The sequence below is a fragment of the Chelonoidis abingdonii genome, chromosome 9 (assembly GCF_003597395.2).
Source record: "Chelonoidis abingdonii isolate Lonesome George chromosome 9, CheloAbing_2.0, whole genome shotgun sequence".
In the NCBI taxonomy this organism is placed as follows: domain Eukaryota; kingdom Metazoa; phylum Chordata; order Testudines; family Testudinidae; genus Chelonoidis; species Chelonoidis abingdonii.
Genome location: NC_133777.1, coordinates 9,164,272 through 9,177,368, shown reverse-complemented (window position 1 = coordinate 9,177,368; position 13,097 = coordinate 9,164,272). Strand labels below are relative to the sequence as shown.

Genomic DNA, 13,097 nt, shown 5'->3' with positions numbered 1-13,097 from the left:
TACATCTCTGATAGGTGTGACTTTTTTACACCCCTGAGTGACGTCCCTAGATAGACCTAACTTTCTAGTGTAGACCAGCCCTAAGAGTCTGCCCAAGAGACTCCACTGACAGATGAGAGAGAGAGAAAATAACTTTTATGTAAGAATCATTTAGAACATCTGGATAGCTGTGTATTTTACCAGCTAATCTCATCAGTGCAAAACTACCTACAGCACCTATACAACTTGATAACACTTCCAACTGCAGAAACCAATTCCTTCAAACTTAGGCAGCTAAAACCATATGTATTTTTTAAAGTGCCCATCTGAATTTTAACTACATTGTTTATAATGCAGCAACTTTTGTGTTCTTTCTTAGAATGCCCTATGCAAACCCAGCTTCTCTAGTTCCAGAGACCAAAAACTTCAGAACACAATGTGTTTCATCCATACAAAGAGGCTTTGAGCACGGTCATTTCACTGTTGTGCATGTAGTGCAGGAAAGGATCCAGTTTGCAATGGGCTGAGAACTCAGAGCGCTTATTGATTTTAAATGGAGTGATGGGGGTTCAGCCCATCCAAAAATCATGGCTTTCTGCAAAATACAAAGTAAGATATGGTCTTATTTCCATCTGAGAGCCTAAGGGACAACATAGAGTGATAATGAAATATGCTTTTCCCAGACCTCTATGCTCATGGGCATCTTATAAGAAACTAAACAGAGAAGAGTAGAACAAACACTGGGGCTAGGTTTCAGCTAAGAACATCTCAGCTCATATTACCTGTGACAAAGTAACTCCAGGTCTACCGAGCCTTTGGGGGTGAGGGGGAAGTTCAAAACCACCTAAGCAATTTAGGCACACAAGCCTTATGGAGAGTCACTAGGACTTGTGCACCTAAATGCCTCATGCACCTAAATCCCCCAGATCTCCTCCTTGTTGCTTATGGTACAGTTCTCCTATAATGCTATTATAAGATATGCATTGTTTGAGGGAAAAAAGCTTGCAGCAGAGGTAGGCAGCTCCAGACATTCCAAACATGTGCCATATGCAAAAGCAGAAAGCAAGATTTTTTTTATTTTTTTTTTGGCATTTACTGTTGAAAACTATGACTGAATCAGCCAGGGGTTTTGTTTTTTCCTCTTAGTGGAATCTGTATCAAGTGTCTAGGCCTCTCTTTCCATGTCATGGTACACACAGACCAGCCACACCAACAATGGCTATTCATGATGCTATTATTTATTCTGCACTGTTATGGTAATGATCACAACAAATGAATGTGATGTTCATGTGGTCAACACATGTCCTCCCATCTGAGCACTGCACTGCAATTTATCATTAGCCGGTCAACGGTGTTGTAACTAAAACACCACAAAATCTAATAGTCATTTAGGTTTGTTGGGGTATAATTTCAACATCCCCAAATCAGCTGGGCAGCTCTTGTTCGTACAAAGGCAGTTGTGTGGACAGTTTCCTATGGCTGAGTGGAATCCCTGTTCCCCCATTGTATCAGCACTCAGTAACTTTAAACATTAGCAGCCTGTCCCAAATGTTCCAGCTAAGTGCACCTGATGCCTATTTAAAGACCTTTACTTACCTTGCCATTCTTTTCACATCTCTTTCTTTCAGTCACTTATTCTCCTCTTCACAGCAAACCCTGCAGCTTCCCCTGCATTATTCATTTTCACAGAAACTTGTTCCTCCCAGTTCCAGGACAGGAAAATAGAGAACATCATTTCACTTTCACCTCAGTTACAAAGATCTGCAAGGAGCCATTTAATTATACCCTCTGAAGTCCTCCAGGGATGGTGTGACGTGATGGCTTATGTGCTCTGCTCTACTGAAATATATCAGCAGCTTGTGGATATAACAGCACCCCCTGGTGGAGCTGTTCTTTTGTCTTTGGCGCAGGGGCTGAAGTACAGCTCTACTGTACTACTCACAAGTGCCCCCATATTTAGTATCCAGCTTAGGGTGACCAGATAGCAAGGGTGAAAAATCAGGACAGAGGATGGGGGGGCGGGGGGGGGGGGTAATAGGCACCTATATAAGACAAAGCCCCAAGTAGCCAGAGCATGGCATGCTGGGGCCTATAGTCTCCATGGGCTAAACCTGTTGATGAAGGTGACCCACAAGCTGATGGGTAGATGGTGAGCTGGCAACTGATAATGGCTGTACACTTGCTTGTCCAGCCATGACCCATCAAGGCACCTACACTCCACAAGAGTGCTGCAGCTGGATTCGCTGAGAGTTTGATACCAAGGCCTTTCTCGGCAGTGTGATCTCCTTAGCAGGGTAAGCCAGACTGAGACAGAGCCCGATCACGTTCAAGTCTAAACGTAAGACCGACTTCCCTAACAAAGCCTCATCCAGTTAGCAGAGTCTAACCCGAAGGCATAAAGGGTGAGGAAGGCGGAGAGAAACACAAGGCAAGAAGGAAGCATTATATGAGAGGAAGGAAGGGAAGGTGAGAAAAAGGGAATGAGGGGAGATGGAGAGCACAGAGCCCTCTTTGGGCAGGCTCACTGCTATCTTTAGTTGATGGCTGTTGCTTAGATACTGGGATGAAAGGTGCCTTAGCAATACCTGAGAGAAACAGATCTGCGGACACATCTGCAGACACATTCTTAGATTAATTACAAGGCATGCTATCACCTCTGGAGATCACAGACCACTACAACCAGGTCTAGCAGCTCACCCCTAAATCCTTTTTAGAATCACTGCCTTCCAGAATACAGTCTCCCACTCTGTAACTATTGCCTGCCTTCCTTGTTCCTACATGTATAACTCTGCATTTGGCCATATTAAAACATATTTTACTAGAATGGGCCCAGTTTACCAAGCAATCCAGATTGCTCTGTAGGCCTGCCTGCTCATTGCTATTTACCACTTTGCCAATCTTTGTCTTATCCGCAAATTTTATAAGCCGTAATTTTATATTCATTTCCAGATCATTGATGCAAGTACTGGCTAGCCTCAAGCCTAGTACTGAAGGGGCTGCAAAAGCCCTTTAGAAATACAGTGATGATCCCCTTCTGACAACTACTTTTCGAAAGCTGTCAGTTAGCCAGTTCTTAATCCATTTAATGTGTGCTTTACTGATACTGTATAGTGCTAATTTATTACTCAGTATGTTATGCAGTAGTAAGTCAAATGCCTTATAAAAGTGTAAGTATATGACAACTATGCACCCAACCAATCAACCAAACTTGTTATCTCCTCAAAGAATGAAGGGTTATTTGACAAGATCTATTTTCCATGAAACAATGTTGAGTGGCATTAATTATATTCCTATCATTTAATTCTTTATCGATTGCAAGCCATATCAGCTTTTCCATTAATTTGCCTGGGATTGATGTCAAACTGATCAGCCTACAGTTACCTGGGTCAATCCGTTTGCCCTTTTTGAATATTTGGCACAACATTAGCACTCTTCCAACCTTCTTGAATTTCCCCTGTGTTTATCCCAGAGCATGCAGGTTACACACAACGAGAAGGTGGCTGTGCTTGCCTATTGCACATGCACGTGTGCTGCTTATTTCACATTTATCTGTCCAAGAAATACAGCCAGTGAGGCTATTTATCTCAGGTCCCTTTTTGCAGAATTTCCTTTTTTAAATGGAAACCAGAGTCGCAGCCTCAGACAGAGAGCAGCAAAGACACTGTGGGCGGACTGAGGGCTGGCTCCAACACTACAATGTGGAACAAATTATAACTCCAAAGGCAAAGGAAATGAGAAGATTGTGGACCCAGAGACTTAGACTTACATCCCTTAACTATTAAATCCTGCCCCTCTACAGATCCAAGACCAACCTAAAGTTTGCTTTGGTGAGGTGTCGCCTGGCCCCACCTTCACCCTGCATAATGGGGATGGGAGTGAAATTGAAGAAAATAAAAAGCATCACTCAAACTGACTCTGTGATTAACTTCCTGTAGGGTGAGGGATCTTGAGCCTATGGTGGCAAATGCGAAAGCTGGGTGAAATGAGAAAGGCTGGACTAGTCGGTTGTTTCTCCAATCAGATGTCAGATGGAAAATTCTTTTGCTTATTCAGAATAAGGGAACATCTAGTAGGGTGATAAAGACTTGAAGAGAAAACATGAAGACTCACGGGTTTGAGACTCAACTGCGAGCTCCTAACTGGAAGATTTCACATTCAGTGCACAGGGACCGCAGAGACACCTCTGGAAATGCTTCTGTAGTGAGGAAAGCAGCCCCCTCCTCTCGCCAGGGTGTTACTATCAAGTCTGCCATTTAGAGACTGATAGTTAATCAAGTGTGTTGCATCTGTCATACTTAGGGCCTGATCCAACTCCCAGTGAAGTGAACAGGAGTCTTGCCACTGACTTCAGCCAAAGTTGGACTGGGCATTAAACTCCTCAAAGCATTATTATTACTAATTATTATTAATTTGTATTTCAGCAAATGCCTCATTGTCCCGTTGGGATCCAGGAAGTGGGCGCTGTGAAACCACAGAACAAAATGATGGTTCCTTGCCCGAGAGAGCTCACAGGAACCACGTCTTACTACAAGTTTGTCAACTGCTATCTACAGTTATGGCACTACTTGAACAGATGATAAGAATCAAGGGGCTGATCCTACAAATTGCAGAGAATGTTCTACTCGTGCTGAAGTCAATAGGGGTCTTAATGTGAATCTTTTAAAAACGAGTTTTGCTCGGCCCCATATACCACTGGCCCTGCAGTAATGCCAATGTACAAATGACAATCCCCTGAGCTGTGTACTGTATGCAAGAACTGCATTTTAAACTGTGTGTTTGCTTTCTGCTGGCTTTCGAGCATCTGAATCTCAGTGGACTGTCTAATTTGGAGTTCTTAATTATCACTGGAAAAATTATGAACTGATCCTCTACAGCGCTGGAAATAGGCAATCCCAGAGCAACTGACTAACTCCCCTGCATTTTCTTCATAATTTACTGAAGTTACTTAAACTCCAAAAGAAATTGCTCTGCTCCTCCGTGGGCAATCGTATTGCAAACATTTTCCTGCTAATGGGATGGTCGACAGCCTGAAAGCGGGTGAAATGGGTTGTTTTGGGGGGAAGGGAGTGAAAAAGCAGCAGGATCCCCCACCAACCCACCAGGTTTGCTTCTTTACGGTCTGGTGTTATTTGCAAGGCAGGTTTGGTCTCCAATGGCAACCAGAAAAGCCTCAACTCCCGCTCTCTGGCTTCACTTTCTAAGGGTAGGAGAACAAATATTCCAGGGCTAGCAAAGCTCCTGGGGCCAGCCTCCCTGCATTGGGGGTGTCCGGGGGGGTGGGTTGCTGGGACGCTTCTCGGGAAGGGCAGATCGCTGCAACCCAGCGCGGTGCTCCCGTGTCTGTCGGTCCGGCTGTCCGGCCCAGTGCCTGCGTGTCTCGTTGGCTCTGGATGCTTGTTGGTGTCTCTCTCCTCTCTGTCAGCCTGGGTCCGTGTGCCAGGCTGCCTCGCAAGTGTGTGCGTGTGCCCGCATGTCTGTCTCCCGCCAGCTGCTTGCCCCCAGCCCTAGGGGAGCCGTGCTGCCAGCCCCCCCCCGCCCCGGGGGGGTCTCCTGTCTCCCTCACCCCCCCCCCTTTTCTGTCTCTGGCTTCTCAACTTGAAGCCACCTGAGTGGGTCCCCCCCGCCCCAGGCTCCCCCTGCCCTTGCCCGGGGCACGCTCCGCGCCCCCCAGCCCGTACCGAGCCGTTACTCACCGGCCCTGGCCTCGCCGGGCGCTTCTTCCCCGCCGCGGCTCCCCGCCCCGGCCAGCCCGGCTGCAGAGGGCAGGAGCCGGCGCTAGCCGAGCCCGAGCGCTCACGTCCCGCCAGCCGGGGCGGGGATGGCAGTGGAGAGGAGGCGGCTCCGCGGCTCCAGGGCGCCACCTTCGGGATCCTCAGCGCGATGGGCCGCGGGGCGAGCTCGGTGGGTGCCGGGGGCCCCGCTGTCAGACCCGCGCGGGGAAGGGCCAAAGCCGGCACCGAGCAGCCTCCTGGCCCGAGAGTCTGCTGAACAGCTGCCGCCTTCCGCCCCAGAGGTGGCTGCATGTCATGGGGGAGGGGGGATGCGCCTCCTGCGAGCCCGTACCTGCCTCATGGCGGCCCCGGGCGGGGAGGGGGCTGAGGTATATTATGCATTTGGATCAGGGCTCAAGTGTTGACCGTTCGGTATCCTATAGCTCAGTGGTTTGAGTATTGGTCTGTTACCCTCAGAGTTATGAGTTCAGCCCTTGAAGGGGCCATTTAGAGGTTTGGGTAAAAAAATCTGTCTGGGGATTAGACCTGCTTTGGGCAGGGGGTTAGACTAGATCCCTTCCACCCCTGGTATTTTATGACAAAAAGGTGGCCCTGCACAAAGAGTTTACACTCCACCACTTATTAAGAGCTCTGTGATTGTGGGGTGGCAGCCCTGCAAGAGAGGAAATATTGAGAGTTATTATTTGCCTGGGGCTGAAAACCTGAGCGGAGCTGCACAAGACATAAACATTATTGTCCTTCTAAATGGCCTGACTGCTGTCAGAGGCCACTTCTCTTCCCCTTTGTATTATGGTCACCCCTGTAGGCTCTAAGATCAGGCCCTGAGCAAACACCTCACATAGCAAGAGATAGTCCCTGCCCCATAAAGTTCACAATCTAAATAGACAAAGATAAACCAAGGGTGGAGGGAAATAAGGCCTTGTCTATATTGCACTGGTTTAGCTGAACTGATCTGGTTAAATGGATTTCATTAAACTACTGCAAAGCTCAGTTTGGATACTCTCGGTTTGGGTTAAAAGTGGCCTATTTCGGATTGTTTGTCAACGTGAGTCAATAACTAAATCACTAGCCTATTCTTCACCAAATGACTCGTTTCTACCTTTGAAAATCTCCCCCTTAATTGGGTTTTGAACAGCAGCTCTGGCTAAAGTGGTCTCAATGAAGATGGGCATAAGGGGGGCTAGAAAGACCCCCCCAAATCAAATAGTTTTGTGTCTCTAAGCCACTCTAACGCTCAGGGGTTTGCTTTGTGGGGAAGTCCTCTCCAAAACTGTAAAGGGGTGGCAGAGACGGCATCTGGTCTGGTGTATTGCAACCAAACCTCTCAACGTGCTGCGGCCCAAGATCTGGAATACAGTGTGGAAGAAATGAAATATGATAGCACAGGAATCTGTAAACAGCATGAGATTAGTTTCTATATCCTAATTTTCTCTGCCCTCAGTCCCATGACTCAGCATTCCTGGTGTCATTAACTTACAATAACCAAAGTGCGAGGAGACCAGGCCTGTGTGAGATGGAGTGAGATATGGTTCGGGACATGAGGGCACCTGTGAAACAGCTGTGAGAAGCGAGCAAAGCCAGGTGGATAGATCTCTCTGCCTATCCATCTCCTTTTGGGATGAATCCCCACCAGGACAAGAGACAAAGTGGACAAGAGGAAGTACTTCTTAACATATGCGCAATGTGCCTCAGGTGGCATGTGACCAGAATTCATCACTGAATTTGGTCCTCTGGTTGGATCATTAGCTTCCCCAGCTTGGGCCGGGTGCTGATGGAGAGTGCGACATGAACACTGATCCATGCCCCCTGAGGAAGTACTGACACACTTGTTTGGATCTTGGATTTCTAAGCACACTTGTTATAGGCAGCCTCATGATTAAGATCAGAAGTGCAAAAAGGTATAGAGAAAGTGAATAGGGAATTCTTATTTTACCCTTTCATATAACACAAGAACTAGGTGTCACCTGATGAAATGAATAGGCAGCTGGTTTAAAACAAACATAAGGAAGTATTTCTTCAGACAACGCACTGTCAACCTGTGGAACTTGTTGCTGTGGATGTTGTGAAGGCCAAAACTATAACTGAGTTTAAAAAAACAATTAGATAAGTTCATGGAGGACAGGTGCATTAATGGCTATTAGCCAGGATGGGCAGGACACAAGCCCATGCTCCACATGTCCCTCAACTCCAGCTGCCAGAAGCTGGGACTGGGCAACAGAATGGATCACTCAAAATTGTCCTGTTCTATTCATTCCTTCTGAAGCATCTGGCACTGACCACTGTCAGAAGACAGGATACCTGGCTAGATGGACTGTTGGCCTGACCCAGTATGGCCATTCTTACGACCATTACTGAAAACCATCAAGACTGCAATCTAGGGCCATCAACTAATTGTCCATCTCCATGGAACAAAGGCCTTTCTACACAGGAGCTTGCAAGGGAGAGGAACAAACATGACTGGCTGGATTGGGAATGTGAACACATGGCACTGAGCTAGGGGCTTTATTTTAGAGCTCTGTGCAAGGGGTCCTTACCATTGGCACACATAAGAAGGCCATACAGGAGAGACTCTGCCCTGCCTGCAGTTCTGATGAACTACACACTCACTGAAGGGGTGAGCTCAACCAGGGGGAGAATGTCTCTCAGGACTTCGATTATTTTCAATTATCTGCAACTTGAGTGCTTTTAATGGCAAAGTCTCTGTGGTTAAGAAATTCCTTTGCTAAGCCTGTGTTCTTTGCTTGCTTGCCAGGGTTTCTCTGAAGGAATTAAATGAGTGTCCACACCCTGTGTAGAGCGCCAAGGGAGTGCATGAAACTGGGAGGACTCAGAAGGTCTCAGACATTGGTTTGAGGGTCTAGAGAGTTAATGTTCAATGTCCCAGGGAAGGATGCAAGACGAGAGGGCTGGGCCCAGGAGAATGCCTAGCGCTTCAGAGCTAGAAACAGTGATGAAACTACCCAGATCCAGCAGAGTCAGAATTATATAGGACCCAGCAATTGGGTCCACTTGTACAGACTGGTGGCCATACAGAGGGGTACTGGGCCAGTTTATAACCAAAGCTGGTAAGGAAATATGCTCAGTTATTACAGTGCATCCTTATCACACATACCACGAGAATGCCCACACACCTCTCCACATAAACAGCCACCCATGTCCCAGCATCGCTGCATGAGAGATGAGGGATGCAGTTAACGGATAAACTGCATGGCCCAAGCACTCCAGCACGGGGAAGCCAGTCTATATGCTGCAGAATAACTCAATGAATTTTTGAGCGAGAGTCAGATTTTGATCTCAGTTACTCTGGTGTAAATCCAGAATGATGCAAGTAAAAGGAATCACTGAGGAGTTACAGCAATGTAACTGACCTCTGTCAGACTCTGGCCTCTCATGCGAGCTGATAGCATTTTCAGTAGCAAGTATGCAAAGCTGGGGAAGTGAAAAGCCAGAATGGCTGAGGAGTGTAATTGCTATATATGTCCCAGTGCTCGTTATCAGAATCCATTCATAGCATGCTGCCAATCTGTGTATTGACTCACAAAGAGATGTTGCAGGTGCAGTTAGAAACTAGGGGCCAAATCCTGCTCCCACGGAAGCCAACGAGGGTCTTGTGTCTCCTGTTTTGAATCCCGTATAGTCTGATCGTGACTGGCTCTGAGGCTCCCTTTACAGATCACACTTGGTTTCCTGTTTCATCGCATCACCAACCTCTGCTGAGTTCCACCCCTTACATTTGACACAAGTGAAAGGAGGAAGACTAAAAATAACAGGCCAGAGGTGCTAACAAGGTGTTTGGAAATGAAGCCACTGTGGGGACTTTCTTCCTTTTCTCCTGGATTCACCCAAGGTTCTGAATACCCTTCACCCAGAGCGTCTCAGGGGAAAGCTGCACACTGAGACATTGTAGGTGGACGTCTCTGTAAACCACCGGAACGAGTCAGCAAAAAAGACAGGAACAACCATCAAATTCTTTTCCTCCAGGGAAACGTCCCATCTTGGAGATCAATCCAGGCCCATAACATTGGTGCGGAGCCCAAGCTCTCCAGCAGCATTCTTCTTCTCACCTGAATTTCCCCCACCAATTTATAGTCCTTCTCTCATGGTAAAAGCGGACATTAAATTAATCCCTTGTTTCCCAGAGACCAAATAACATCTCTGCCCCCATCAGACCCTTTTATAGTGAACCCATTTCCCACTCCATCATCCCTCGACCTGCTTTGCTCTAATCCATCATTTACTGAGAATCATTGGCACTCTTGTTCCATTCCCAGCAAATGGAGCTTCATTGTAACTGAATTCCCCACATGCAGCTCATTGCAGGATCAGCTCTTAAGTATCTTCCACTGCCTATCACTCTGGCAAGTCTTTATTTGCTTTGGACTGTGTTCTATAATCAGTTGTGTACCGAAAAAGAATATGACTTAATGCTGGCCAGACAACAATGTTGCATTGGACTGATGATTACAATGCAATGGGTATAATACAATTTCATGTCAGCCCCCTAACGATGGTGCATTGGGCTGCCTATGTTACATCTTGGCTTGTCAAGTCTCCTCTCCTAATTTCTCGGTGATCCTATTTGGGGAGAGTAGGATACCAGATTGGTGGGTGTGGTTTTGTTGTTGGTGTTGGTTTGTTTAAGATCCTCCAAGAAAACTCATTTTGACTTAATAAACACACTGGAGAAAAAGCAGGCACAAATGAGGTATCTTGAGTCTTTATTGAAATCCTACTCCACAAGAAATGATGTCCTCTAGCATTATCATAATATTTTTTATTAAATACTGTGTTAAATATAAAATACTGATTCACAAGACTGGATGGCAGAAAATACAAGACACTAAAAAAAAAATCACTCTACAAATCTCATTCACAGACATCCTAAATGTTACAAGTCATTAAAAGTTAGTATCAAAGGTTAAGACAATCAGATAATCCCTGGTTATACAATAGAAAGGATTTATAAAGCACAAGAAGACCTGGAACTTGACAGTAATGGAGCCTCCTGCTTGGCAAATCCTGCACTGTGTGAATGAGATTTGAAGCCGGAGGGGATATTCAGAGCACAATGGGAGTTAGACTTTCACCTCCCATTGACAAGCCATGGGAACTGGGCAAACAACTCTCATTTCTGCCCTTGAAAATCTCCCCCTGGATTTGGCTTTAAGCAGGAGATGGGCAAAAGGGGGGGGGGGCTAGAAAGAGCCCCTCCAAATCAAATAGTTTGTTGTCTCTAAGCCATTCTAATAACCCACTAGGGTTTGCTTTGTGGGGAAGTCCTCTCCAAAACGTAAAGGGGTGGCAGAGACGGCGTCTGGTCTGGTGTATTACAACCAAACCTCTTAACGTGCCGCAGCGCAAGATCTGGGATATAGGGTGGAAGAAATGAAATATGATAGCACAGGAATCTGTAAACAGCATGAGATTAGTTTCTATATCCTAATTTTCTGTGCCTTTGGTCCCATGATTCAGCATTCCTGGTGTCATTAACTTACAATAACAAAAGTGCGAGGAGACCAGGCCTTGTGGGACGGAGGGAGATATGGTTCTGGAAATGAGGGCATCTGTGAGACAGTTGTGAGAAGCAAGCAAAGCCAGGTGGGTAGATCTCCCTGCCCACCCACCTCCTATAGGGATGAAGCCCCACCAGGACAAGGAGATAAAGTGGAGTGTTTTGCCTAGGAGGTGGGGAGCTGGGCAGGAGGAAGTGCTCCCGTACCTGTTTGGACCTTGGATTTCTGAGCACACTTGTTAATAGGCAGTGTGACCATTAAGACCAGAAGTGCAAAAATAAAGACAGCAGGTACTAAAGGAGCAGAACCATTTCTCAATTGCTGCTCCCAGCTGTGGTCATTTCCTTTGTTTAGTTACTGCTTTTTCTATAGCAGTTGCAAGTTTTGGTGCCTCACTGGTCACTTTGTGGCCTTCGTTACTATGGGGTATTTGCCCAGCAGAGGAAATCAGGTTTGGGGTTCTCTATCACACACATCTGTCCTATGGAACTCTGTCCCTGTGACACTGAGTCAATGAAAGTGAAGGAGGAAAGTAGCTGTAGGCTGGAGCTGCTCTCATTCTGATATGACTCTGAGACTCAAATCTAGATCTGTTAAGCAGCCATCTGGTTCCAGGTGAAGTGGGTCTCCTTCAGAATCAAGTACGTATCACTTATGCAGCACTGAACAATCTCAAAGTGCTTTACAAACATCAGTTCATCAGCCTCATGAGGTAGGTCAGTATCATTATCCCCATTTGACAGATAGGGAAATTGAGGCACAGAATGTTTAAGTGACTTGCCCAAGGTCAACCAGCAAGACAATAGCAGAGGTGGGGATATAACCCAGGAAGTCCTGCCTCCCAGTTCTGTGTTCAGGCCACACCTCCTTCTATCATAACCAGGAAATGGTCCCAAACAGCCACCTGTTCATTTTACACAGGTTTATTTTGCCTAACAGCTGGTAAGGATTAAGAGCAGCCACAGGGTAAGAACCATGGAAGCAGGGGAAGGGGCACAGAAAGGTGCAGGGAGGAAACAGTCATACAGATTCTTATTTCAAACACCCTTTTGAGCCGAGATGGGCTCAACCCAGGGCAGTTCAGCCCCCAAAGTGTGGGTCTGGGGCTCTGGATTGGGCCCCTCTCTTCTACTGAGGCTATTGGACATTTAGATCTCAGTTTTGGAAAGGGCGAGGGGTCCCACTTGTACATGGAGCATTGCCACAGTGAGCTGCTAAGGAGAGTTTAGGCAGACGAGATAGTAACTGGAGCTACACCACTGGAAACATCCCTTTTCTCCAGTGAGATGGTCCCGTGACTAACAGCCCACCCAGCTGCCTCTCCAGCTCCCTGGGGGCGATGCATGGCAGAACCAGTGTCTCTGCCTGAGGTTTCCTTCAGTTCCTAAACACTTGGGAGTTTGGCAGTGGAACAGCTCCTTGATGGTAAGGGGGCAAATTCCGCTCTCTTTACCCCAGTGCAGCCCTGTTGATTTCAATGGAATGAAGACAGTGCAACTGGGAGCTAACTTTGGCTCATGGCTTCCTGGAGCGATCACTTTCCCCCGATGGATAAGGCACTTGGATTCACTCAGGTTTCTTGGAATCTGTCTGTGGCTACTAAGATACTTTAAGCGTTACCCGATTCCCTCTCCTAATAACATCCCCTGCCCGTTGCACTCCCAGTCCAACCTCAGTGTGGGAGAATCTCAGCTCTCCCCTGCTGGGCTGCGGCAGACCCACCCATTGGTGCTGGAATTAGTGATGCTGCTGCCACACCCCCTGGCTTGAAGTGGTTTCCACCTTATATAGGGTTTTCAGTTTGGTTCAAGTGCTCTCAGCACCCCCCCGATACAAATTGTTCCAGCCCCCCTGGACCCACCTCTGCTCACTG

At 46.9% G+C, this 13,097-nt stretch overlaps 1 protein-coding gene across 4 annotated transcripts in view; it reads right to left on the bottom strand.

Moving 5' to 3' along the window:
• The window catches only part of RADIL (Rap associating with DIL domain), a 68,275-nt gene extending 66,526 nt beyond the window's left edge, over window positions 1-1,749 (bottom strand). Inside the window, exon 1 of one of the 4 annotated variants that reach the window (XR_012656487.1) lies at window positions 1,576-1,741. The gene's annotated coding sequence lies outside the window, so the exon portion shown is untranslated. Of the gene's footprint in view, window positions 1-1,575 lie in introns of all 4 variants that reach the window. The other 3 variants (XM_075069176.1, XM_032767788.2, XM_032767787.2) reach the window with 3 other exon arrangements.
• Window positions 1,750-13,097: the final 11,348 nt, after the last annotated feature.